The sequence below is a fragment of the Hyperolius riggenbachi genome, chromosome 1, assembly GCF_040937935.1.
Source record: "Hyperolius riggenbachi isolate aHypRig1 chromosome 1, aHypRig1.pri, whole genome shotgun sequence".
Lineage (NCBI taxonomy): Eukaryota > Metazoa > Chordata > Amphibia > Anura > Hyperoliidae > Hyperolius > Hyperolius riggenbachi.
This window is the reverse complement of record NC_090646.1, coordinates 472,924,695-472,948,895: the sequence shown is the minus strand read 5'-3', so window position 1 is coordinate 472,948,895 and position 24,201 is coordinate 472,924,695. Positions and strand designations below refer to the sequence as shown.

At 42.3% G+C, this 24,201-nt stretch overlaps 1 long non-coding RNA gene across 2 annotated transcripts in view; it reads right to left on the bottom strand.

The window, feature by feature from the left end:
- Positions 1-5,577: 5,577 nt before the first annotated feature.
- LOC137521594 (uncharacterized) overlaps positions 5,578-24,201 on the bottom strand; it is a 97,268-nt gene continuing 78,644 nt past the window's right edge. The window contains exons 6-7 of one of the 2 annotated variants that reach the window (XR_011022161.1): positions 12,300-12,405; positions 5,578-5,664 (exon numbers count right to left, since the gene is read on the bottom strand). This is a non-coding gene — a long non-coding RNA (uncharacterized lncRNA). Of the gene's footprint in view, positions 5,665-12,299; positions 12,406-14,638; positions 15,485-24,201 lie in introns of those variants that run through there. The other variant, XR_011022160.1, reaches the window with a different exon arrangement.

The window sequence follows — 24,201 nt, the reverse complement described above, 5'->3', positions numbered from 1 at the left end:
CTGTGGAATCACATTCCCATTCTCGCTGCCCTCCCACCTACTCTTTCTAAATGCAGTAGACAAGGGTCTAACCTGGTACTTGGAGATCAATAAAACATGCCTGGAAGCCTGAGGGATATGCGTTTATAAAAGAGAAGTATTGATTGTATCCTCTCCACAGGAAAGAATGAGATTCACAGCAAAGAATGGAGACAATCTCCACAAAAGTGTTTTGCTGCCATAGCACAGAGACCTGGAATGTATTATCTCATAAAATCCTTTTACAGGGTTATACATGGTACATGCATCATTTGTAATTACATATCATACTCATGCTATTAATGCTTATACTCTTTGGTACATTCCTAACCCTGCTCTGTTCCATTAGATGGTGCAAGCAATGCGGGACAATTGTGTAGAATGGTACAATCTGCTCTCTGTGGCTTGCCTGTGCCATCTGTTTGTCTGGGAAGGAGTGCTAGAATTCATCCTTCTCCATTAAGTGTGAGGTTTTCTTTTCTTTCCTTTTCTAATATGAAGTGGTACAGCTGCAGAGATTTGCTCTTAAGAATTTGTACAATCAATACAGCTCTTGATGAAGTCACCGGAGATGTACAGTTCTTTTTACATTCTACCGGAGGATGCATAACAATAAGTTTATGTATATGCAAAGTATTATTCTCATGTCTGGCTATATTTGTAACAACTATAACTCTGTCATTATGTGTCATTGTCTCTCGTCTAGCACCCTGTGTATTGTCTGTGGTTTGTCTCTGGCACATTAAATGTTTGTATGCAACGGCTATAACTATGTTGCTTGAGAATAAATGCTTATTATGTTTTATTGGATTATATGTTCAGTGAAGTATTATGCTAAATGTATGGTATTCCTGACAATATAGGCAGGATGCTGACCCTACTGCAGTATTAGATGCCATTATATTTTTTATTTCAAATAAAATGTTAAATCCTCAGTATGCTTATCTTATGTGGATTCATTTTATGTAAAGATAGAACAATCAACTACGAGACTGGCATAGCTTTTCTTTTGTTGCTGATTGTGTTCCTACTGAGATTTTACCTCCCTTCTTGTCCCTGAGAACTTAACAGCAGTAGGGGTTTGTTGCTATTAAAGGGTACCTGAAGTGAGAGATATATGGGGGCAACCATAATGCACCCACATTTTAGAAATGCTATACTACTACTGCTCTGTTGCTTTCAGTGCTGCATCCACTGGGAAGAAAGAAGGGGGGGGGGGGGGGGCATAATGCTGTTTTTATCCACTATGTAACAGTTTCTTCAGGAAGCAGCTATAATGTAAGTGACGACAAGCTATTTATACAAAGTTCTCATAAAAGGCAGAACATATTTGCTTTTTATGAAATCTTAAAATTCCATAAAAAGTTTGACCTGCCAGGAATGTCTGACATTTCTGGCAGACCAGACATAGCAGTTTCCCATTCAGACCAGTGAAGCTCCTTATATCATTGTTGGAATTATCTTTTACTTGTAATTATTTTTAGTTTGGGTGAAGTTGTCTGTATATATGGGAGTTCCTTGTGGGGGAATATTATGTCTCAAGTATAGATAATATATTGTTATGCGTGATTTTGATGCACTGCACATGTGAGGTAACCATGAAAATCGCCACCACAGTGTTCTGCTGTCACCCTAACTAAACTCTGTGACCCAGCAGGGTCAGGCACTACAGTGCATGAGCTTTCCCGGCTGTGCGCCTCATTGATTGTCTTCCGTTGCTGGGAGCATTTTGTATATGCACAGTTAGTAAAATACAGTGGTTTGCAAAAGTATTCGGCCCCCTTGAAGTTTTCCACATTTTGTCACATTACTGCCACAAACATTAATCAATTTTATTGGAATTCCATGTGAAAGACCAATACAAAGTGGTGTACATGTGAGAATGGGAAACGAAACATGAATCCAAACATTTAAAAAAAAAAAAAACTTCAAAGTGGGTTGTGCGTAATTATTCAGCCCCCTTTGGTCTGAGTGCAGTGAGTTGCCCATAGACATTGCCTGATGAGTGCTAATGACTAAATAGAGTGCACCTGTGTGTAATCTAATGTCAGTACAAATACAGCTGCTCTGTGATGGCCTCAGAGGTTGTCTAAGAGAATATTGGGAACAACAACACCATGAAGTCCAAAGATCACACCAGACAGGTCAGGGATAAAGTTATTGAGAAATTTAACCATTTGCCGACCGCGCACTCATAACGCGCGTCGGCAAAGTGGCAGCTGCAGGACCAACGACGCAGATCTGCGTCGCCGGCTGCAGGCTGATTAATCAGGAAACAGCCGCTCGCGCGAGCGGCTGCTTCCTGTCAATTCACGGCGGGGGGCTCCGTGAATAGCCTGCGGGCCGCCGATCGCGGCTCGCAGGCTAAATGTAAACACAAGCGGAAATAATCCGCATTGTTTACATTTGTACAACGCTGCTAACAGTAGCAGCGTTGTACCAGATCAGCGATCACATGACAGGCAGGAGCCTGTTAGAGGCTGCACAGGACAGATCCGTTCCTGTGCAGCCTACGATCTCCGGCGAAGGGAGGGTTGAGAGGGAGAATCCTGCGGTGGAGGGGGCTTTGAGGTGCCCCCCCCCCCCAGCCACACGCAGGCAGGAGCGATCAGACCCCCCCCAGCACATCATCCCCCTAGTGGGGAAAAAGGGGGGCGATCTGGTCACTCTGCCTGGTATTTGATCTGTGCTGGGGGCTGTAGAGCCCACCCAGCACAGATCAGCGAAATCAGCGCTGGTCCTTAAGGGGGGGGGGGGGGGTAAAGGCTGGGTCATCAAGTGGTTAAAGCAGGCTTAGGTTACAAAAAGATTTCCAAAGCCTTGAACATCCCACGGAGCACTGTTCAAGCGATCATTCAGAAATGGAAGGAGTATAGCACAACTGTAAACCTACCAAGACAAGGCTGTCCACCTAAACTCACAGGCCGAACAAGGAGAGTGCTGATCAGAAATGCAGTCAAGAGGCCCATGGTGACTCTGGATGAGCTTCAGAGATCTACAGCTCAGGTGGGGGAATCTGTCCATAGGACAACTATTAATCGTGCTCTGCACAAAGTTGGCCTTTATGGAAGAGTGGCAAGAAGAAAGCCATTGTTAACAGAAAAGCATAAGAAGTCCTGCTTGCAGTTTGCCACAAGCCATGTGGGGGACACAGCAAACATGTGGAGGAAGGTGCTCTGGTCAGATGAGACCAAAATGGAACTTTTTGGCCAAAATTCAAAACGCTATGTGTGGCGGAAAACTAACACTGCACATCACTCTGAACACACCATCTGCACTGTCAAATATGGTGGTGGCAGAATCATGCTCTGGGGGTGCTTCTCTTCAGCAGGGACAGGGAAGCTGGTCAGAGTTGATGGGAAGATGGATGGAGCCAAATACAGGGCAATATTGGAAGAAAACCTCTTGGAGTATGCAAAAGACTTGAGATTGGGGTGGAGGTTCACCTTCCAGCAGGACAGTGACCCTAAACAAAGCCAGGGAAGGGAAAACTGTGGAAAACTTCAAGGGGGCCGAATACTTTTGCAAACCACTGTATGTAACTGCGCAGCTTTGTACTGTACAGGTGAGTCAGTCACTGACTTTAGTTGGGGTGACAACGGAACAACGGAGGGGACACAGAGGGACCTCAAAGAGGACACAGAGGGACCTCAAAGACTATGGGAAAGGGGGGGCTGGAAGAAGCCCCAGGTCCATAGCACTGTCAATGGCACCATGGAGTGTGACAAAGAGGTATATTTCTGTGGACTTTAGTGTAGGACTATCTGGTAGGTCTGTCTGCAACATTTTTTCAAAAGCCTACAGGTAAGAATTAAATCAGCTGCAAACACTCCTGCGTGTTCTTGTTGCTGTTCCCATTCACTGATCAAAGTGCCTGTGATCAATAATCACTGGCATCGATGAGATGCCAGTGGTCATTGATAAAATGAAAGTGAAAACGTACACACACTATTTCCTGTGTACTGTTCACAGTACACAGGAATATAAAGTAGGGGAACATCTAGTGGCCAAATAGTAAAAATATACCCTAATACATTAAATTAAAATAAATATCTCCCATTAAAATTAACCTCTTACTTCTCCCACAGTTACCAAAATAAAACATTTGTATATTAATAAAATCATAAAAACATATACATAGTTACCTTAGGGACTCAACTTTTTTAATATGTTTTTCATGAGGGTGCATTACTGTTATTTTTGCAAATAAGGGCTTGTAATTAGTGTTGAACACAAAACTGAAATATATACACCTTTACTTCCAAATATATATATATATATATACTATTGCCATACATTGTGCTAGGAACATATTTTAAACGCTGTAATAACCGGGACAAATAGGCAAATAAAATGAGTGGAATTTATCCATAGTAGCATGTTTCATTTTAAAGCTATAATGGCCAAAAACTGAGAAATAATATCTTTTTTTCCATTTTTTTTCTTCCTGTTAAAATGTATTTAGAAAAAAATAATTCTTAGCAAAGTGTACCACCCAAAGAAAGCCTAATTGGTGGTTAAATCAGGACAGCTGTACTCATGCTTAGACAAGCATGCATGTGTATGAGGCTAGGCTTGGTTTACACATATAAAGGCGTCCAGTCCTGTCAGTTTTTGACAGTTGGCATCAGTTTTGTATGTGTTTCTGTGAATGTGCTCACACATAAATCTATGCATTTCCAGTCCAGTCCTGTCCTGTCAGTTTTGTATCAGTTTTGTATGTGTTTTTATGGACGTGTTCACACATAAAAGGTCTACGTTCCCGGTCCAGTCAGGTAAAACTGATAGAAAACTGATGCAAAACTAACAGGACAGGACTGGATTGGAAATGTACAGATTTATGTGTGAACCAAGTCTAAGTATAATTGAGATTTACATACTACATTTGGTAAACTGTTGCCACACACATGATGAAAGTTAATCTTGTGTTTTTGTAAGATTATAAAAATTCTCCAAACCCTTTTTACAAAATGTATATGAGGACTTTGCTAAAACTGGCAGGAGAAAGAAATGGGTTCAAGTGTCCTCTAGATGCTAAAATAACATGGCACCTATTCGAACTGTAAGAGCTGACCAATATTATAAAATAAGGCCATGGGGTCTTATCGCCAACTTGGGTTTTATAATTTTTTTTTTAAATTATAGTTTCACCTATGATAATGCTGGTACCGTATGGTAATCAAATGCTCAGCAGTCTGACTTGTGTGGTCCAGACATCTCATACAATAAAGGTCTGATGTAACAAAGAAGTCCATTCAGACATGTAAGCCTCAAGGTTCTAAGCAGGTCACTGAAAGGGGAGAGAAGCTGCCTTGGGAAATACTGCTGGGCAAGCATTTCTGAGTCAAAACTGTGGAGCAGATAAGGTGGTGTGTGCCAAACCCAGTGTCAGTCCCTGATCGCTATGATCCTACTACTTAAAGGACAACTATCAACGTTAACTACAATTCGAAATGCAGCATATATTTCCAGTAATTACTAGCAAATAGCAATACAAAGACTTTGTTTCATCTTTTCATGTTTTATGTAAAGAAAATGACATTTACATAGAACAGGTTTCACTGCGTGCATTACTATGGAGGACTGTGTCCAGAACATCCAGCATACAGAAACAATCTTCACTGGCTGTAACACTGTGACTGGAATCTGTTCAGAATGATATAAAGCAGAAATATAGCTTCAAATGTATGTAAATAATCATAAGCTGCAGTTCTGTGTGCTCCTGTGTGTTTCCAGACAGGTTACAGTTCAGCTCTCCTAGGTAAGTATTTGCTCTTTAACTAAATTTTCAGCTTGCGTTCTCTTTGTGCTTAGTACACACGTGATAACTGTCTCCTGTCAGGATTGGGAAAGATCCCTCAGGTGATATATCGAACATGTTGATGTACAGATGCACCAGGCAAGCAATACATTCTGCTGCTATGGAGGGGAGTGGAGTGAGACAGGTCATTTTGGTGCCATGCTGCACTGGATTTGGGCGCCGTCATAATGTTAATTAGGGCTACAGCAGCACAGCCCAAATTTTGATTAACTCACCATAATTTGGTGCTGGCAATAGCCGTGTGAAGTGTATTGGTGGCCTGGCATTGATGCCCAAGCACTAACTGTCATTCAGTCTTCTCCTACTTATTACATCTGTAACAAATCTGTTATTTATACTTCGAGTAGTACCATTTCTTTATTCAGCATGGGAAATGCCTGCTATTGATATTGATGATTCTTTCACAGACACACCTATGAATTTCTTGTTTGGTATAATAGACTATTAGGGCTCGTTCACACCTGGGGCGTTTTGCGTTTTTTTTTAAGCACCGGCGATTTTCAAAAATTGCCCTGAACGCGCTTGTGCAATGATTCCCTATGAGAGAGTTAACATCTGAGAGGTTAATTTCTGATCCGCTCAGCAAAGCGCTGCCTGTACAATTTTTTGAGAGTTTTTGCTCAATGGATGGTATAGGAAAATCGCAAATCGCTTGAAAAGGCGCTTGGTATAGCGATTTCCCCAGTGCTTTTAAGAATAAATACATTGTAATTATTATTTTCCGGGTCAAAGAGTTCACTTCCTGAAGTGAGAAAATAAATCGCTCTGCAAAAGCGGTTTGTGAACAGAGGTGCCAATGTAGAATAAAACCGTCTAAAAACAGTTTAAAAAGGTGGAAGTTGGTGGGCTTACCTCCCTCAAGAAGACACAGACTAAGAGTCATTTTTTTTTCAATGAAAAAATGACATTTTTTAATCGTAACTCCAACATGCAACGCGTTTCACGGGCAAAAATCCTGCTTCATCAGGCAATTCAATGGAGAAAAAAGGGGGAACTAGTGTTATTCTGTGTAGCAGCCGAGCGTCTCTGCTTTGAAAAGCGCTTTGCACAAAATCAAAGCTTGCAGGTAAGCACCAGGAAATGGGGAAAAAACGCAAAAAAATAATAATCAAAAATCGATGCCGTCAGCGATTTTGATTTTAGATGTGAACAAAGCCTAACCGTAATTGGAGAGAATTTTACTTCTTTCTCCCATAATATCTGCTACCTTAGTGATGTTTCTTTCCACAGTCTTCAGCAGGTAAGGAAACTTGAAGGATTTGGAGTTTAATAATGGCCCATAATTTGTTTCATCTAAGTTTGAATCTTTCCTGAGAGATAAATATTTTGCATAAGAAATCCTCAGTGTATTACCCACAACGAGCAAATGGAGAGACTGGCAGATTAAATGCAAGCCATGAAGGAACCTGCAGACTGCAAAGCCTATCGGATAATCCAGAGACGCTTTAACTATAGATTTTACACAATAAAGAGCAACTTCACATGCAACTACCCAAGTATCTCTACCTGCACTACAACATGACAAATACTTGCATGTTGCCGATATTCCACATAAACCAGGGGTTCTGAAATCATCTGATCAATGCCAACAAGATAAAAAGAAGGTGTATACTGATCAGAAGTATGTTGAAAGACATACAGCTTCACCCTGGACCTCTGAGTTAAGAAACCTGGGCCCTTATTCAATTCACTTTTTTCTTTTTAAAGTGTTTACTACACCAGATATCACTATCATATCCCCAATAACAAGTTCAGTCATGGTCTCCACCACCATTACAAGTACCATGATTATGTTCCCCTGATAGCAGCCAACATCTCCCTGCCTATCCACCTTTCATGTCCAATCTCCCAGATGATCAGGCTCCTTGGCTGGTCCATGCTAATCTGCCTCCCTCATATACAATCTTGGTGCTTGTATGTGACATATTTTAAGTACCAGGGATGCAAGCGCTGTAATAACAGTGCAGGAGATTTGGGTGCAGCCGGCTCCACCATAGACCTTAATAGGCATTACGTCTATAGCGGCACACAGTGAGTAACTTCGGCGCTGTCAGAAGACGGAGCAGAAGTTACTTTTAAAACACTGTAATTCTGCCACTAGCAATAGCTGGAAGCCGAATTATATCATTCCCCACTATGCACGTGCACCTGGAGGGGGAATAGTAATTAACCTCCCTGGCGGTACACAGTTGCAGTGGCTGCGTCCGTGGGAGGGATTTTTTTAAATAAAAAATGTTTTTTATTTGTTAGCTAGCACTAGGCCAAGAGGCACATCTCTGAGCCCCCCTATCGCCGCTGGCTATATTTACCCGTCCGCGATCCCGCGAGAGGCATCTTCTCCATTCAGCTTCACTCGTCGCTATGGCGACGATCGGACATGACGTCATGTGCAGTTCCGATCCTACCCATGGCAAAGCCTGGAGGTGTAGGCTGCGGCTGCGCCATCGCGAGATCCCTGGGGGCTACGTCTTACCGCGGTGATCGGGGGGGGGGGGGGGGACACCGGAGGCACTTGGGCCACATGGTTAGCTAGCGAAGTTCTAGCTTAACAGTATAAAGCACTTTTTATTTTTTAAAAATCCTCCCAGGGCCATGTGATCCCCTACGGCGGCTAGCCCGAATGTGGGTCGGGCTTACCGCCAGGGAGGTTGACGCCGCCGGGACTTGTGCAGCAGCAGGATAAGCCATATACCAGCTGTATCCTGCACCCAAGTCTCCCGGCGGCGAGTTCTCTCGTACAAACCGTAGACACAAATGATGGAGCTGGTAGCTCTATGTGCCAGTGCCCTGCTGTTTCTGCACATGGGGAAGAATGGGTAGAGATGCACCATTTGCGACATCGATCAAGGAACATTGCAGCAGGAGCTTGATGGGCCTCAGAGAGTGCACGGAAACAGGCGGTACATACTCAAAAAACTCTTCTTTACAACAGGTAAAAGGAATCCAAGGTGAGAGACCTATGGAGGGTGCCCTATGTATTTCTTTTTAAACAATACCAGTTGCCTGGCAGTCCTTCTGATCTCTTTGGCTGCAGTAGTGTCTGGATCACTCACCTGAAACAAGTCAGGGATCAATCAGAAACAGCTGATCTGCAGTCTTCGTATGTCTCTTCCCTCGGGTTCCCTTTAAATTTCATAATGAATTTATGAGTACTCAAGCTCGTATTTAATCAAAAATTATTATATTTCCTTCCATAATATGGCTTTATGGTCTAATGATAGCCATATCCATTGCAATGTAGTGCCTATTCTATAGCAGCACCACTGGAATATATTTCATAAAAATAATAATATTAAAACAAAGTTTCTTTTTTTTCCCTCTAATAACATAAATTGCTAAGTTCGCTCTACGCTGTGATTAGTAGAGATTTGCTTGCTGAGTAAAATTGGTACTTGTGTTTTTAAGACCTGCTTTGTTCAGACTTGCCTTGGTGAAGCCTCACAATTATGTTGTCATTTTTCATGCCAGTCTGGACATTTACTTGCACTGTTTTTATATTAATCTAGTCATTACCTAATGATTTGATTTCAATGCTGCATGCACAATCATACAATATTTCCACACCCCTGCATACAGTATTAACTAAGATACATTTTAATGATGGTTTGTGGGCTAGAAATAAAACCACGCTATAGAATTTATACTGGAACACTACTCAAGACAAAGACAAATCAAATAGCATTTATATCGCGCCATTCTCCTGGCAGACTCAAAGCGCCAGAGCTGCAGCAAGTAGGACGCGCTCTATAGGCAGTAGGGGTGTTAGGGAGTCTTGCCCAAGGTCTCCTACTGAAAAGGTGCTGGCTTACTCAAGACTATTTTTTAGCTTTTAGGTGTGTGGATGAGAGTTAGTGTTTCCATACAATGCTGTTTATTTCTTATTGTCCAAACTCAATCGCAGTGACATTTGCTTTCATGGCTGAATGTGAATGTTACCCCACTCTTCCTCATACAGCATACCTAGTGACCCCTCTCCCTCCCCCACTCAGTGTTCCCTAGTGCCTAGTGGCAAAGCAGGTAACTTTGGCACCCCTGCTGCATTGGATCTGGGCACCGCCATTGGCCATCGGCACGTACTGTGCAATTTGGGCCCGCAGTTTGCCTGAATTACAATAAAATGTACGTGCACAAAAGGAATAAATTAGGTAATCAACAGGGGAATATATTTAATATATTCTCCAAGACTACCTAGCGCAGGGAAAGCCATCTTCCAACTTTCCTTGCACCGAAATAAAATGTGGCCCTTTCCATATGTACTTGTCTAGTTTCCCCCCTCCCCCAGACAGTGTTCCTAGTGTGTAGTGGTCTCCTCCCTCCCTCATACAGTGTTACCTGGTGTCTAGTGGTCCCCCCTCCCTCCTCCATACAGCGTACCTGGTATCTAGCGCCCGCTTCCTTACTCCATACAGGGTTATCTGGTATCTAGTGGTCCCCTCCCTCATACAGCATTACCTGGTGTCTAGTGGTGGGTTGCTCAGGTATGTAAATTAGCGGTTGTATGACTGCATTGCATGTAGCATAAAACTGCAAGTGTTTTTTTACGTTTTTCATAAATGCAGGGCAGCCTGAGTTTATGAAAGTTTTCACTGTAGGCGCTGATATGAAGCTGAAATCACAGAACTGTGACTTTACTAACCTTCCAGCAACCTTGATGATGTTCCAGTATGACCCAGGTTGGGGCTGTGGTCTCTTACCACATAATAGACAATTTTTAAACAATCTCACCCAAGCTTTCTAGATTACTTATGACATCTCCACTGGAGAGACTTGAAGATCTCATCTTCTTCCACCAGGCTTAGTCTTACAGTATCTCACAAAAGTGAGTACATTTCTTGCATTTTTGTAAATATTTTAATCTTTTTATGACAACACTGAAGATATGACACTTTTATACTATGTAAAGTAGTCAGGGCTCGGCTTGTATAACCATGCAAATTTGCTGTCCTATCAAAACTCAACACATAAGGCCCGGTTCACATTAGCGTTCTGAGCCAAAAGGATCCGGTGAGCGGATCTGGTCTCCGCTTCATTGGATCCGGATGGCTCAGTCCGTGGCCTGGTTCACATAGTGAAAACGGATCTGATCAATGATTGATCGGATCAGTTTTCACTCAGCAAATAAATACCTAATTTTCAGTAGTAGCCGGCAGTGGAGGCTTCCTCTTCTTCCGCTGTGACTACACAGCGCGTCATGTGACTAGTCAAATGACACGTCATGTAGTCACATGACATGGAAGAAGACGGAAGCCTCTACCGCCGGCTGCTACAGAAGATTAGGTGTGTATAAATCCTAAACCCTCGCTCACCCACCCGCCCGGCTGCTGCACCCTCCCTAGCGTGAAGAAACGTTCCGTTTTACCTTGCCCCAATGCTGCTGCATTTTTTGTCCGGATCCATTCCGCTAAGCAGAACGGTCTGGAAAATTAGGGCCTGCAGCAATTTTTAGGTCCGGGGATCGGAAAGTATCCGTACCAACGGACCCATGTGAATTGATCCATCGGTTAACATTGGATCCTTTCACATCCGTTCCATTTGTACAGTATAAATTGCTGAAATCAAAAGTGAGTACACCCCTAAGTGAAGAATGTCAGATACTGTGACATACTGAAGCAGAGCATGATCATCTATCTAAAAGATACTGAGAGTTAAGGTGCGAGACTGGCCAAGCATGTATCCAGAGCTAAACTGTGATACGCATCTGTGGGACATCCTTAAATGGAAGAGGGAGGTCTCTAACATCCAGCAATTTCATTATATCATCATGGAGGAGTGAACAAGGATTCCAGTGGCAGCCTGTGAAGCTCTAGTGAACACCATGACCAAGAGAGTTATGGCAATGCTGGAAAATACTGGTGGGCACACAAAATATTTACACTTTCGGCAGAATTTTGAAATTCTTCACTTCGGGATGTATTCACTTTTGTTGCCAGCAGTATAGACAATAATTGCTGCGTGTTGCAAATTTACAGTTATACAAGCTGTACACTGTCTACGTTACATGTATCAAAGTGTCATATCTTCAGTGTTATCCCAAGAGGTGTACTTTCTTTTGTGAGATAAAGACCTCAATTCACGAAGCTTAACTCCTGTCTTTAATAACTCTTCAGAGCTGTTTTACAGTTATCACAATTATATCACCATGGTGATAACTGTAAAACAGCTCAGAAGAGTTATTAAAGACAAGAGTTAAGCTTCGTGAATTGAGGCCATTGTATGTTTTCATTGCCACTAAATCAATGCTTGAAGACTACAAGTCTCAGCTACTATGGTTTGTAAAGCGAAAGCATAAGCTATTTACAATCATATGCTTATAAGCCAAATTAAGGTGGATCTTTATAGAGAAACCCTAGGAAAAGACCATTTTGTCATTGCTGATTTCTGTCACCAATCGTACCCCCCATTGTGTGGCATTGTGCAGAGAGAGTAGCTGTTCTATCAGTCAAAGCTGACACTATCTCACCTTTTCTTCGGCACTGAAAGGAATGGTAACTGGAATACTGAGCTGGGGTGGCCATACTGGATACAGTTTGCTCAGTGGCATCCTGTGAGAAGTCATAACTGTGTACCTGAGCAAAGCAATATAAAAACAAAGAACAGGAGATCTGCTATCAGTGCCACTATCATGCACTAGCTTCAATGCTGCTTCAGTTTGTCATTGCTATACAAATTTCTATATTTTTATATGAACTGAATCGTCATGTGCTTTTAAGCAAGTCCTAAAACTAAATGAAAAAAAAACTAGTTATGCAGATCAAACAAATAATATAAATATATTATAAAAATACAATAGTAATTTGTAAATAATAAAAATGCCCCCCCCCCCCCCCCCCCCCACCCATATTCCTCCTCCCACTCTTTTTCTTTTAGGAACTAGCATGCTTTTTATTCGTAGATCAGAACCATATTGTTCAGTGCCTCAATGAAGAACAACTCCAAGGTCCTTATAACAAAATATAGAAGCAGATTGTTTTGAATAGTACAGTATAGAGTTTTATGAATGTGCAATGAATGACACCCAAGAATTTCACAGAAAACCGCATTCACCTTGAATGTGTGCCAACATACTGGGTTTGTAGTTTTAATTCCCTTCTAGACCTCAGTTTCAAAAGACCTTTTTGTTTTGAGCCATGAAATATTAAAGCTATAGAATCCTCAACTAGAGGCCTTGACAGGCTACTTAATTCAAATGCAATTATCACACACGGTAAGGGTTAGCAATAGTCTAACAAGCAAATATGCATTCACCTGCTTCAATTAATAAAAGGTGCCATGTGAAAATTACCAAACCATGACATTTCACCACTATGAGACGTATCTGGTATTAGGTTATTCAGATGAGATGTGTATTTGGAGTTCACCAAACATGCCTTCTTAGACCATTGTTACTCTATATAGAGAAAATGGGGAGCTCTATAACATACGCCTACCATGTGATGACAACTATGGTAAATACACCTTTGTATGAATTCTTACTATCACTTACGGATGACATTGGATGTAAGTATATTAGAGTGGAAATGATTTTTGTATCCTCTCTCGGTGCCGAACAGCAGGCTTGTCCCTCTTGTAACTTTAGGGTCCTATCACAATGCACACACATCCATTGCATTGCATCACAATGACCAATATAATTGCATTGCAACGTGATGCATTTATATTTCAATGGAACATCAGTGCATTAGCAGTGCAGTGCAGCCGATTCCATTTCCATTGAAACGATGCGCAGGATGCTGTGTGTTTACTGAAGACGTGCACGTTTATAATTGCAGGGAAGCACACTTGTACTGTGTTTTACATTGCACTTGAACTGGGCGATGCAACTTTTCATCACCATTGTATTGCGATCTTATCTCAGAGCAAAGTGTGTAATGTAAAAGGACCCTTATTGCCGGGCTGTGTTTGAAGTGCACTGAGAAGCAGTTCGATCCAATGCTTTTGCTCTCAACATAGGGTAGGGAGAGAGGCGGTCCAAAAGGATGGCCACTCATTTTCACCTTGAAGAATGACAAAAGTAATGTCACTTGGGCCAGTGCACACCAGGGGCTTGATTCACTAAACCGTGATAACTCATATTACGGCTGCGCTAGAGTTTTTGCGCGCAATCGCAAATTTTCATGCGTAATCGCGAATGATTGCATGTGAAAATTCGCGATTGCGCGCGGCAATGCAAAAACTATAGCACGGCCGTGATATGAGTTTTAGTGAATTTAATTTAGGTTTATTGAATCAAGCCCCAGGTGTGAAGATTCACTTACCTTACTAAGCACTTTACCATGGTTGCTGCTGCCACAACCCCGGTTTTGTGAGTACCCCATCTACACTATAGGGGGCTTCCAGTCTCTCTTTTTTTGTTCCCCTAGTTTCTGGGGGATTCTAGGTCCTTCCAGACATCCCAGAGTTATTCTCAACATGTGACCATACTGGATTGTTAGCCTTGGAAATGCTCAGTGGGGCACCTATAACTACTAACTGTCAGGGCTTCAGAGTGAGGTCACCTCGAAAAACAGCAGAGGAGGAAGGTACCCACAGACCACCATCTACATCACTGTTATTTACTATTTAGGAAGCCACTAATGATACAATTTGCCAAACGAACGTTTACTTGTATGAACAATTGGAAATGATTGTTTGGGACCACTAATGGACAAAACTCTCCTAACCAATCCGATCAGATTAATGAAATCGATTTGAAATTTGGATTAATTTCATTAATCTGATCGGATTGGTTAGGAGAGTTTTGTCCATTAGTGGTCCCAAACAATAATTTCCGACCGTTCATGTGAAGAATCGTTCGTTCAGCAAATTGTATAGTTAGTAGCCACCTTTAGGCTTGGCTGGCACACACAATTTTGATACACACAAGTCTATTGCTAAATACCAAAGTTCCATTTTGTAAGTGCACCCTCATGTATACCACTGCGATTTAAGCAGCAGTCAAAATCTTCCATACATTACTTATGAATCTATTTTACCCCTTATAAAATTACAGCTGAACTTCACTTTTACAGAACTTTTGTTTTGAAGCTCATTGCTCTAAAAGGCAGATGACACAACTGTCTAAGTATAAATGATGACATCAGCTTTCTATTAATACAGTTTCCCCCTGTAAGATGATACTTCTTGTAAAATTCAGTCGTGATGGGAAGTCTCTGAAGCCTGCAAGTGGAATGTAATATGTACTTACCAGGCTTATTTAGTCATCTAACAGCAATGGTGCACACAGTGCAGTAACTCGTAGCAACCAATCAGCTATCTTAAAAGGCGAGGGGTGAAATAGGAGTGTTTGCTTTGGATTACTAGACGTTGTGTGCCATCATTCCTTTGTACTGCTTTATTAAGCAAGCCTGTGAATGTTTAGTTGCCGCTGGTCTTTCAAGACCTCTCATCCCTGGAGATTGCACAGAATGCATTTACTGATCATTGACGAAATGGTTGTCGTTGCCACCTACACATCACATACAGACATATCTTCTGAACGAGGCGCAGTAAACAAGCTTCAGCGCAAGCTTCCCACTGTGTTATCTAATCTGCATGGCTGAGAGCCAAGATGCTTAATACTCGGTATACTGTAAGAAAATATCTGTAACTATGCTTTCTTGTATCAGTCACAGCAGCATCACCAAATATTGCTCTTTACTGTTTGGCCTAGAGGGGAAAAAGTAAAGAAAATGTGCTGAGATAAATTGGGAAACTGATTACAGAACACACATCTAGCATTAATCCACTATAAACTATTTTACTAAGGCACCCGCTGTTATGTTTTGAAGGTTGGAGGCAGCAACTTTTTAAAATTGTTATTTTAACACTTTGGAGTATTCTGTGTGGTACATAAAAGAGAAGTTTGACCTTGGACAATTGTTGAGATCTCCTTTGCCGAGGTACCTTTGAAAGAAACCTGTCATCAGAGAGAAACCGATGTCATTGCCACACTTGCGTGGCTCATGCATCCTTGCTCGAGAATACGAGAAAATCTCTACTGCGCCTGCGCAGGATGCTCCCAGCAACGCCAGTGAGGATGTACCTGAGATGGCACAATAAAAAGATTTTATACTCACCTGGGGCTTCCTCCAGCCTCATGAGCATCGATGTGTCCCTTACCGTCCTCTCCAGTGCCTCCATTCGCCTGCAATTAGTCCCTGAAATCTGACTTGCATGCGCCGAAGAGCCGACTGTCCCGTCTGAGCCAGATTACCAGTGCTGACTGCAGCAGAACGGAGGCACTGGGAAGTACGGTGAGAGACGTATCGGTGCTTATGAGGCTGAAGGAAGCCCTGGGTGAGTATAAAATCTTTTTATTTTGCCATCTCAGGTTTATTTTAAGGCGGTACACAGGCATCACTGTTCGAGAAGAGCATTAATGGGTGGGGGAGGGGAACCAGTATTCCGATACAACATACCTCATGGTAGGATTGCAGAAACATTTTCATTCAGACCAAATTTACAGGTACTCATGTATGGCTCTCCAATGATCCCCAGCTTCACAGAATCCGAAGGACCTTACTTACTAAGGCAATTCCAGTTATTGTCAAAGATTCCCAGCTAGGATACCATAGATAATCAAGAAAACGTGGACTGAGCTTCTTTAAAATTGTCTACTATTAGGTACTTAAAGGCGAAGGACTTCATTAACATCATATTGAAAGGTTGTGAGGGTTGAGGAAAGATTAGTAAATTAGCAGTTGTGTGATTGCAGTCTCATGTATGTACCCACAGTCAGGGTTTTTTAAGAAATCGAGGCTGTACTGGACTAATTTGGAAAAAATACAAACAACACTCTTGGTAAGGATGCTGCATGCAACTGCAATCCCACAATAAATAATTAATAGATCTCTCTGCCATCCTGATTGTGATCTGAGATGACTATGGTGATGGTGGTAAACACCCACCCACTGAAACCTCACCTGCACTCCTCTTCATGGGTTATTCACTTTGGGGTCAGGACCCCACCAAGCCGAGATCAAAGCAATGACTGCAGCATATCTAAAAAATGTAGCTTGCTCAGATCCATTAGTGCCAGTTGGCACGTGTGCACCAGCACGTCACCAACTGTTATTCCTTAGGATATGTTAGGAGATCTAGGGTTAAATCTCCAACCTGTCAGGCAGGTTTTATGCTGGGGATCAGGAGAAACCCCCATTACACCACTGAAAACAGCTCTTCTAACAGATAAGATGGACAGGGCGGTGCTGAATTCACAGCACTAGCTGTGGTGCCTGTTCTTCATTTTTTAGTTTAGAAAGGAAACAAAGATTGCAGCTGGTTACCCTGGGCAGCTGCTTCATATTTCCTCCAGTTTTCTTTGCACCTGTTTATAAATCAATTCCACTGTCTCTTAAACCAGTCACTTGTATTTTTCTAAATCTCTAAACATCATTTTCATGAAATTGAAAAAATGCATGCATCCAAAAATGATTGTCGAGTGATGCTTTGATCCTATAAATGGAACATTATTAATATACCCATATATAGATATGAAAGTGAATATTTAATGTCTTGGCTAGGCCAAAAAAAACAAGTGCCAAAAACTGTATCTATGGCAACTCATACACCAAGCAAAAAAGAACAACTGCAGTGTTTGGTGGCTTAGAAACATGGGAATAAGCCGAGCTATCAAGCAGACAAACGAGATGAAAATAATTCTGCTTAATAATGTCATACCATTTAGCTGCATTGATAGCATTCTCTCAGACAAAGGCCGATTCTTGGATGGAAGTATAATGCATGGTATTATTCTATACTGTTCTGTATAGCCTCAGTGATCTGAAAATTACAGTTATAAACTGAATTTTGTTAAAGAGCATATGTCAAGACAGAAATATCAGCACTACCAATGTGTTACTGTCTGACAGCTTCCAGCTTGCCATGTGCATCCTGTGGTTCATGGCTTGGTGGGTTCTTCTTGACCAGACACTAGCATGCAGGTTGGTAAGAATGCCTTCTTTGGCTGCATTGTCAACCTGAGAACTCGCAGCCTCTGAAAACATCACCAATTAATGTTTCTAAGTATGTACAAGGAGAGGGTGATTTTAAAGAAGATCCATAATGCCAGGTTTCAGGGGGATGGATATAGTGAGTTATTATACTTTGTACCTAAGTACATACATATTTAGTAATTTGTGCAGCATAAATCAATAGGCTACACTGTCCACCAGCTTCCTCTGCTCAAAATTTTCCAACATGATAGATCAGTGAAATTATCAATTTGTACATAAAATCAATCATAACTTATTGTTCTGTGCAAGCAATGTCTTAAAGAGACTCCGTAACAAAAATTGCATCCTGTTTTTTATCATCCTACAAGTTCCAAAAGCTATTCTAATGTGTTCTGGCTTACTGCAGCACTTTGTACTATCACAGTCTCTGTAATAAATCAATGTATCTTTCCCTTGTCAGACTTGTCAGCCTGTGTCTGGAAGGCTGCCAAGTTCTTCAGTGTTGTGGTTCTGCTATGCACTCCCCCCTCAGGGGGGAAAGAAACACAAAAATGATCTCTTGAGATTCAAAAGGAATGCTGTATACAGCCTGCTTGTGTATGGATGTATTTTCTATGTGTGGACATACTGTACATCAACCTACTTCCTGTTTTGGTGGCCATTTTGTTTGTTTATAAACAAACTTTTTAAAACTGTTTTTAACCACTTTTAATGCGGCGGGGAGCGGCGAAATTGTGACAGAGGGGAATAGGAGATGTCCCCTAACGCACTGGTATGTTTACTTTTGTGCGATTTTAACAATACAGATTCTCTTTAAGAGTTTTTTTTTTTTTTGCACCCCTCCAATCATATTGTGCTTTCTCAAACAATAATATTTTTCCATTTATGGCCATGAGATGCAAATCATTCTACATTGGTGCAGAATTATGCAAGTTTTTTTAAATAGACCACCATAATGGAATTTGATTGGTCTATTTTGAAGGTGCGTCCAACATTTACATTATCATTAATAAATTGGGAACTCAATGCATCTCATTGACCATCCCTAATGGCCAGTTACTTGCAAGTTGTTTAGTATTTTAGTTGGTATTAAAAATCACCACTCTATTCTGCAGCCAGCTATGAGTTTCTAGTCATGGTAGATGGATGGTTGTAAGTAGCCTAGCAACGTGTATTCATTACTGACACTTTTGTACAACAGGAGATATTGGCAGCACTTTCAAATACAGGCTGCACCCGAGTTGACCAGCTGCATAGATGTGCAGAGCCCATACACGGGCAGATTACACAACTTGCATTGAAAACAGATGCAGCAAAGGAGGATGTTGGCTGTAAGGACAGCCTGTGCACAGATTGTTCAATACTAGACTCTTCCATGTGCCCTTTTTTTGTGAAGTGATTCGAAATGATGGGAGAACACCAGGATGATAATAGAAAGAAGTGGTTTGTGTCAATTGAGACAATTTGGTGGGATTTTGTTGCAGACTGTAAGATAAGGCAATTCTGAGACTGAGCAATCGTTTCCATTTAGAGACAGTTGGTCATGCCCATTAACCACTTGAGGACCACAGTCTTTCTACCCCTTAAGGACCGGCCACTTTTTTTCCATTCAGACCACTGCAGCTTTCACGGTTTATTGCTCGCTCATACAACCTACCACCTAAATGAATTTTGGCTCCTTTTCTTGTCACTAATAAAGCTTTCTTTTGGTGCTATTTGATTGCTCCTGCGATTTTTACTTTTATTATATTCATCAAAAAAGACATGAATTTTGGCAAAAAAATGATTTTTTTAACTTTCTGTGCTGACAATTTTCAAATAAAGTAAAATTTCTGTATACATGCAGCGCGAAAAATGTGGACAAACATGTTTTTGATAAAAAAAAAAACCATTCAGTGTATATTTATTGATTTGGGTAAAAGTTATAGCGTTTACAAACTATGGTGCAAAAAGTGAATTTTGCCATTTTCAAGCATCTATGACTTTTCTGACCCCCTGTCATGTTTCATGAGGGGCTAGAATTCCAGGATAGTATAAATACCCCCCAAATGACCCCATTTTGGAAAGAAGACATCCCAAAGTATTCACTGAGAGGCATAGTGAGTTCATAGAAGATATTATTTTTTGTCACAAGTAAGCGGAAAATGACACTTTGTGACAAAAAAAAAGAAAAAAAAAAAAGAATCCATTTCTTCTAACTTGCGACAAAAAAAAATGAAATCTGCCACGGACTCACCATGCCCCTCTCTGAATACCTTGAAGTGTCTACTTTCCAAAATGGGGTCATTTGTGGGGTGTGTTTACTGTCCTCGCATTTTGGGGGGTGCTAATTTGTAAGCACCCCTGTAAAGCCTAAAGGTGCTCATTGGACTTTGGGCCCCTTAGCGCAGTTAGGCTGCAAAAAAGTGCCACACATGTGGTATTGCCGTACTCAAGAGAAGTAGTAGAATGTGTTTTGGGGTGTATTTTTACACATACCCATGCCGGGTGGGAGAAATATCTCTGTAAATGACAATTTTTTCATTTTTTTTACACACAATTGTCCATTTACAGAGATATTTCTCCCACCCAGCATGGGTATGTGTAAAAATACACCCCAAAACACATTGTACTACTTCTCCCGAGTACGGCGATACCACATGTGTGGCACTTTTTTGCACCCTAACTGCGCTAAAGGGCCCAAAGTCCAATGAGTACCTTTAGGATTTCACAAGTCATTTTGCGGAATTTGATTTCCAGACTACTCCTCACGGTTTAGGGCCCCTAAAATGCCAGGGCAGTATAGGAACCCCACAAATGACCCCATTTTTGAAAGAAGACACCCCAAGGTATTCCGTTAGGAGTATGGTGAGTTCATAGAAGATTTTATTTTTTGTCAAAAGTTAGCGGAAAATAGATTTTTATTGTTTTTTTCACAAAGTGTCATTTTCCACTAACTTGTGACAAAAAATAAAATCTTCTATGAACTCACCATACTCCTAACGGAATACCTTGAGGTGTCTTCTTTCTAAAATGGGGTCATTTGTGGGGTTCCTATACTGCCCTGGCATTTTAGGGGCCCTAAACCGTGAGGAGTAGTCTGGAAATCAAATTCCGCAAAATGACCTGTGAAATCCTAAAGGTACTCATTGGACTTTGGGCCCTTTAGCGCAGTTAGGGTGCAAAAAAGTGCCACACATGTGGTATCGCCGTACTCGGGAGAAGTAGTACAATGTGTTTTGGGGTGTATTTTTACACATACCCATGCTGGGTGGGAGAAATAACTCTGTAAATGGACAATTGTGTGTAAAAAAATCAAAAGATTGTCATTTACAGAGGTATTTCTCCCACCCAGCATGGGTATGTGTAAAAATACACCCCAAAACACATTGTACTACTTCTCCCGAGTATGGCAATACCACATGTGTGGCACTTTTTTGCACCCTAACTGCGCTAAAGGGCCCAAAGTCCAATGAGTACCTTTAGGATTTCACAGGTCATTTTGCGAAATTTGATTTCCAGACTACTCCTCACGGTTTAGGGCCCCTAAAATGCCAGTTCAGTATAGGAACCCCACAAATGACCCCATTTTAGAAAGAAGACACCCCAAGGTATTTCGTTAGGAGTATGGTGAGTTCATAGAAGATTTTATTTTTTGTCACAAGTTAGTGGAAAATGACACTTTGTGAAAAAAACAATAAAAATCAATTTTCCGCTAACTTTTGACAAAAAATAAAATCTTCTATGAACTCACCATACTCCTAACGGAATACCTTTGGGTGTCTTCTTTCTAGAATGGGGTCATTTGTGGGGTTACTATACTGCCCTGGCATTTTAGGGGCCCTAAACCGTGAGGAGTAGTCTTGAAACCAAATGTCGCAAAATGACCTGTGAAATCCTAAAGGTACTCATTGGACTTTGGGCCCCTTAGCGTACTTAGGGTGTAAAAAAGTGCCACACATGTGGTACCGCCGTACTCAGGAGAAGTAGTATAATGTGTTTTGGGGTGTATTTTTACACATACCCATGCTAAGTGGGAGAAATATCTCTGTAAATGACAATTGTTTGATTTGTTTTACACACAATTGACCATTTACATAGAAATTTCTCCCACCCAGCATGGGTATGTGTAAAAATACACCCCAAAACACATTATACTACTTTTCCTGAGTACGGCGGTACCACATGTGTGACACTTTTTTCAGCCTAGGTGCGCTAAGGGGCCCAACGTCCTATTCACGGGTCATTTTGAGGCATTTGTTTTCTAGACTACTCCTCGCGGTTTAGGGCCCCTAAAATGCCAGGGCAGTATAGGAACCCCACAAGTGACCCCATTTTAGAAAGAAGACACCCAAAGGTATTCCGTTAGGTGTATGGCGAGTTCATAGAAGATTTTAATTTTTGTCACAAGTTAGTGAAAAATGACACTTTGTGAAAAAAACCCAATAAAAATCAATTTCCGCTAACTTTTGACAAAAAATAAAATCTTCTATGAACTCGTCATACACCTAACAGAATACCTTGGGGTGTCTTTTGTTCTAAAATGGGGTCACTTGTGGGGTTCCTATACCGCCCTGGCATTTTACGGGCCCAAAACCGTGAGTAGTCTGGAAACCAAATGTCTCAAAATGACTGTTCAGGGGTATAAGCATCTGCAAATTTTGATGACAGGTGGTCTATGAGGGGGCGAATTTTGTGGAACCGGTCATAAGCAGGGTGGCCTTTTAGATGACAGGTTGTATTGGGCCTGATCTGATGGATAGGAGTGCTAGGGGGGTGACAGGAGGTGATTGATGGGTGTCTCAGGGGGTGGTTAGAGGGGAAAATAGATGCAATCAATGCACTGGGGAGGTGATCGGAAGGGGGTCTGAGGGGGATCTGAGGGTTTGGCCGAGTGATCAGGAGCCCACACGAAGCAAATTAGGGCCTGATCTGATGGGTAGGTGTGCTAGGGGGTGACAGGAGGTGATTGATGGGTGTCTCAAGGTGTGATTAGAGGGGGGAATAGATGCAAGCAATGCACTGGCGAGGTGATCAGGGCTGGGGTCTGAGGGCATTCTGAGGGTGTGGGCGGGTGATTGAGTGCCCTAGGGGCAGATAGGGGTCTAATCTGATAGGTAGCAGTGACAGGGGGTGATTGATGGGTAATTAGTGGGTGTTTAGGATAGAGAACAGATGTGAACACTGCACTTGGGAGGTGATCGGACGTCGGATCTGCGGGCGATCTATTGGTGTGGGTGGGTGATCAGATTGCCCGCAAGGGGCAGGTTAGGGGCTGATTGATGGGTGGCAGTGACAGCGGGTGATTGATGGGTGGCAGTGACAGGGGGTGATTGATGGGGGATTGATAGGTGATTGACAGGTGATCAGTGGGTTATTACAGGGAAGGACAGATGTAAATAATGCCCTGGCGAATTGATAAGGGGGGGTCTGAGGGCAATCTGAGCGTGTAGGCGGGTGATTGGGTGCCCGCAAGGGGCAGATTAGGGTCTGATCTGATGGGTAACAGTGACAGGTGGTGATAGGGGGTGATTGATGGGTAATTAGTGGGTGTTTAGAGGAGAGAATAGATGGAAACACTGCGCTTGGGTGGTGATCTGATGTCGGATCTGCGGGCGATCTATTGGTGTGGGTGGGTGATCAGTTTTCCCGCAAGGGGCAGGTTAGGGGCTGATTGATGGGTGGCAGTGACAGGGGTGATTGATGGGTGGCAGTGACAGGGGGTGATTGATGGGTGATTGACAGGTGATTGACAGGTGATCAGTGGGTTATTACAGGGAAGGACAGATGTAATTAATGCACTGGTGAATTGATAAGGGGGGGGGGGGGGGTCTGAGGGCAATCTGAGCGTGTGGGCGGGTGATTGGGTGCCCGCAAGGGGCAGCTTAGGGTCTGATCTGATAGGTAACAGTGACAGGTGGTGATAGGGGGTGATTGATGGGTGATTGATGGGTAATTAGTGGGTGTTTAGAGAAGATAACAGATGTAAACAATACATTTGGGAGGTAATCTGACGGCGGGTTTGCGGGCGATCTAATGGTGTGGGTGGGTGATCAGATTGCCCGCAAGGGGCAGGTTAGGGGCTGATTGATGGGTGGCAGTGACAGGGGGTGACAGGGGGTGATTGATGGGTGATAGGTGATTGGCAGGTGATTGACAGGTGATCAGTGGGTTATTACAGGGAAGAACAGATGTAATTAATGCACTGGCGAATTGATAAGGGGGGGTCAGAGGGCAATCTGAGCGTGTTGGCGGGTGATTGGGTGCCCGCAAGGGGCAGATTAGGGTCTGATCTGATAGGTAAAAGTGACAGGTGGTGATAGGGGGTGATTGATGGGTGATTGATGGGTAATTAGTGGGTGTTTAGAGGAGAGAATAGATGTAAACAATGGATTTGGGAGGTGATCTGATGTCGGATCTGCGGGCGATCTATTGGTGTGGGTGGGTGAT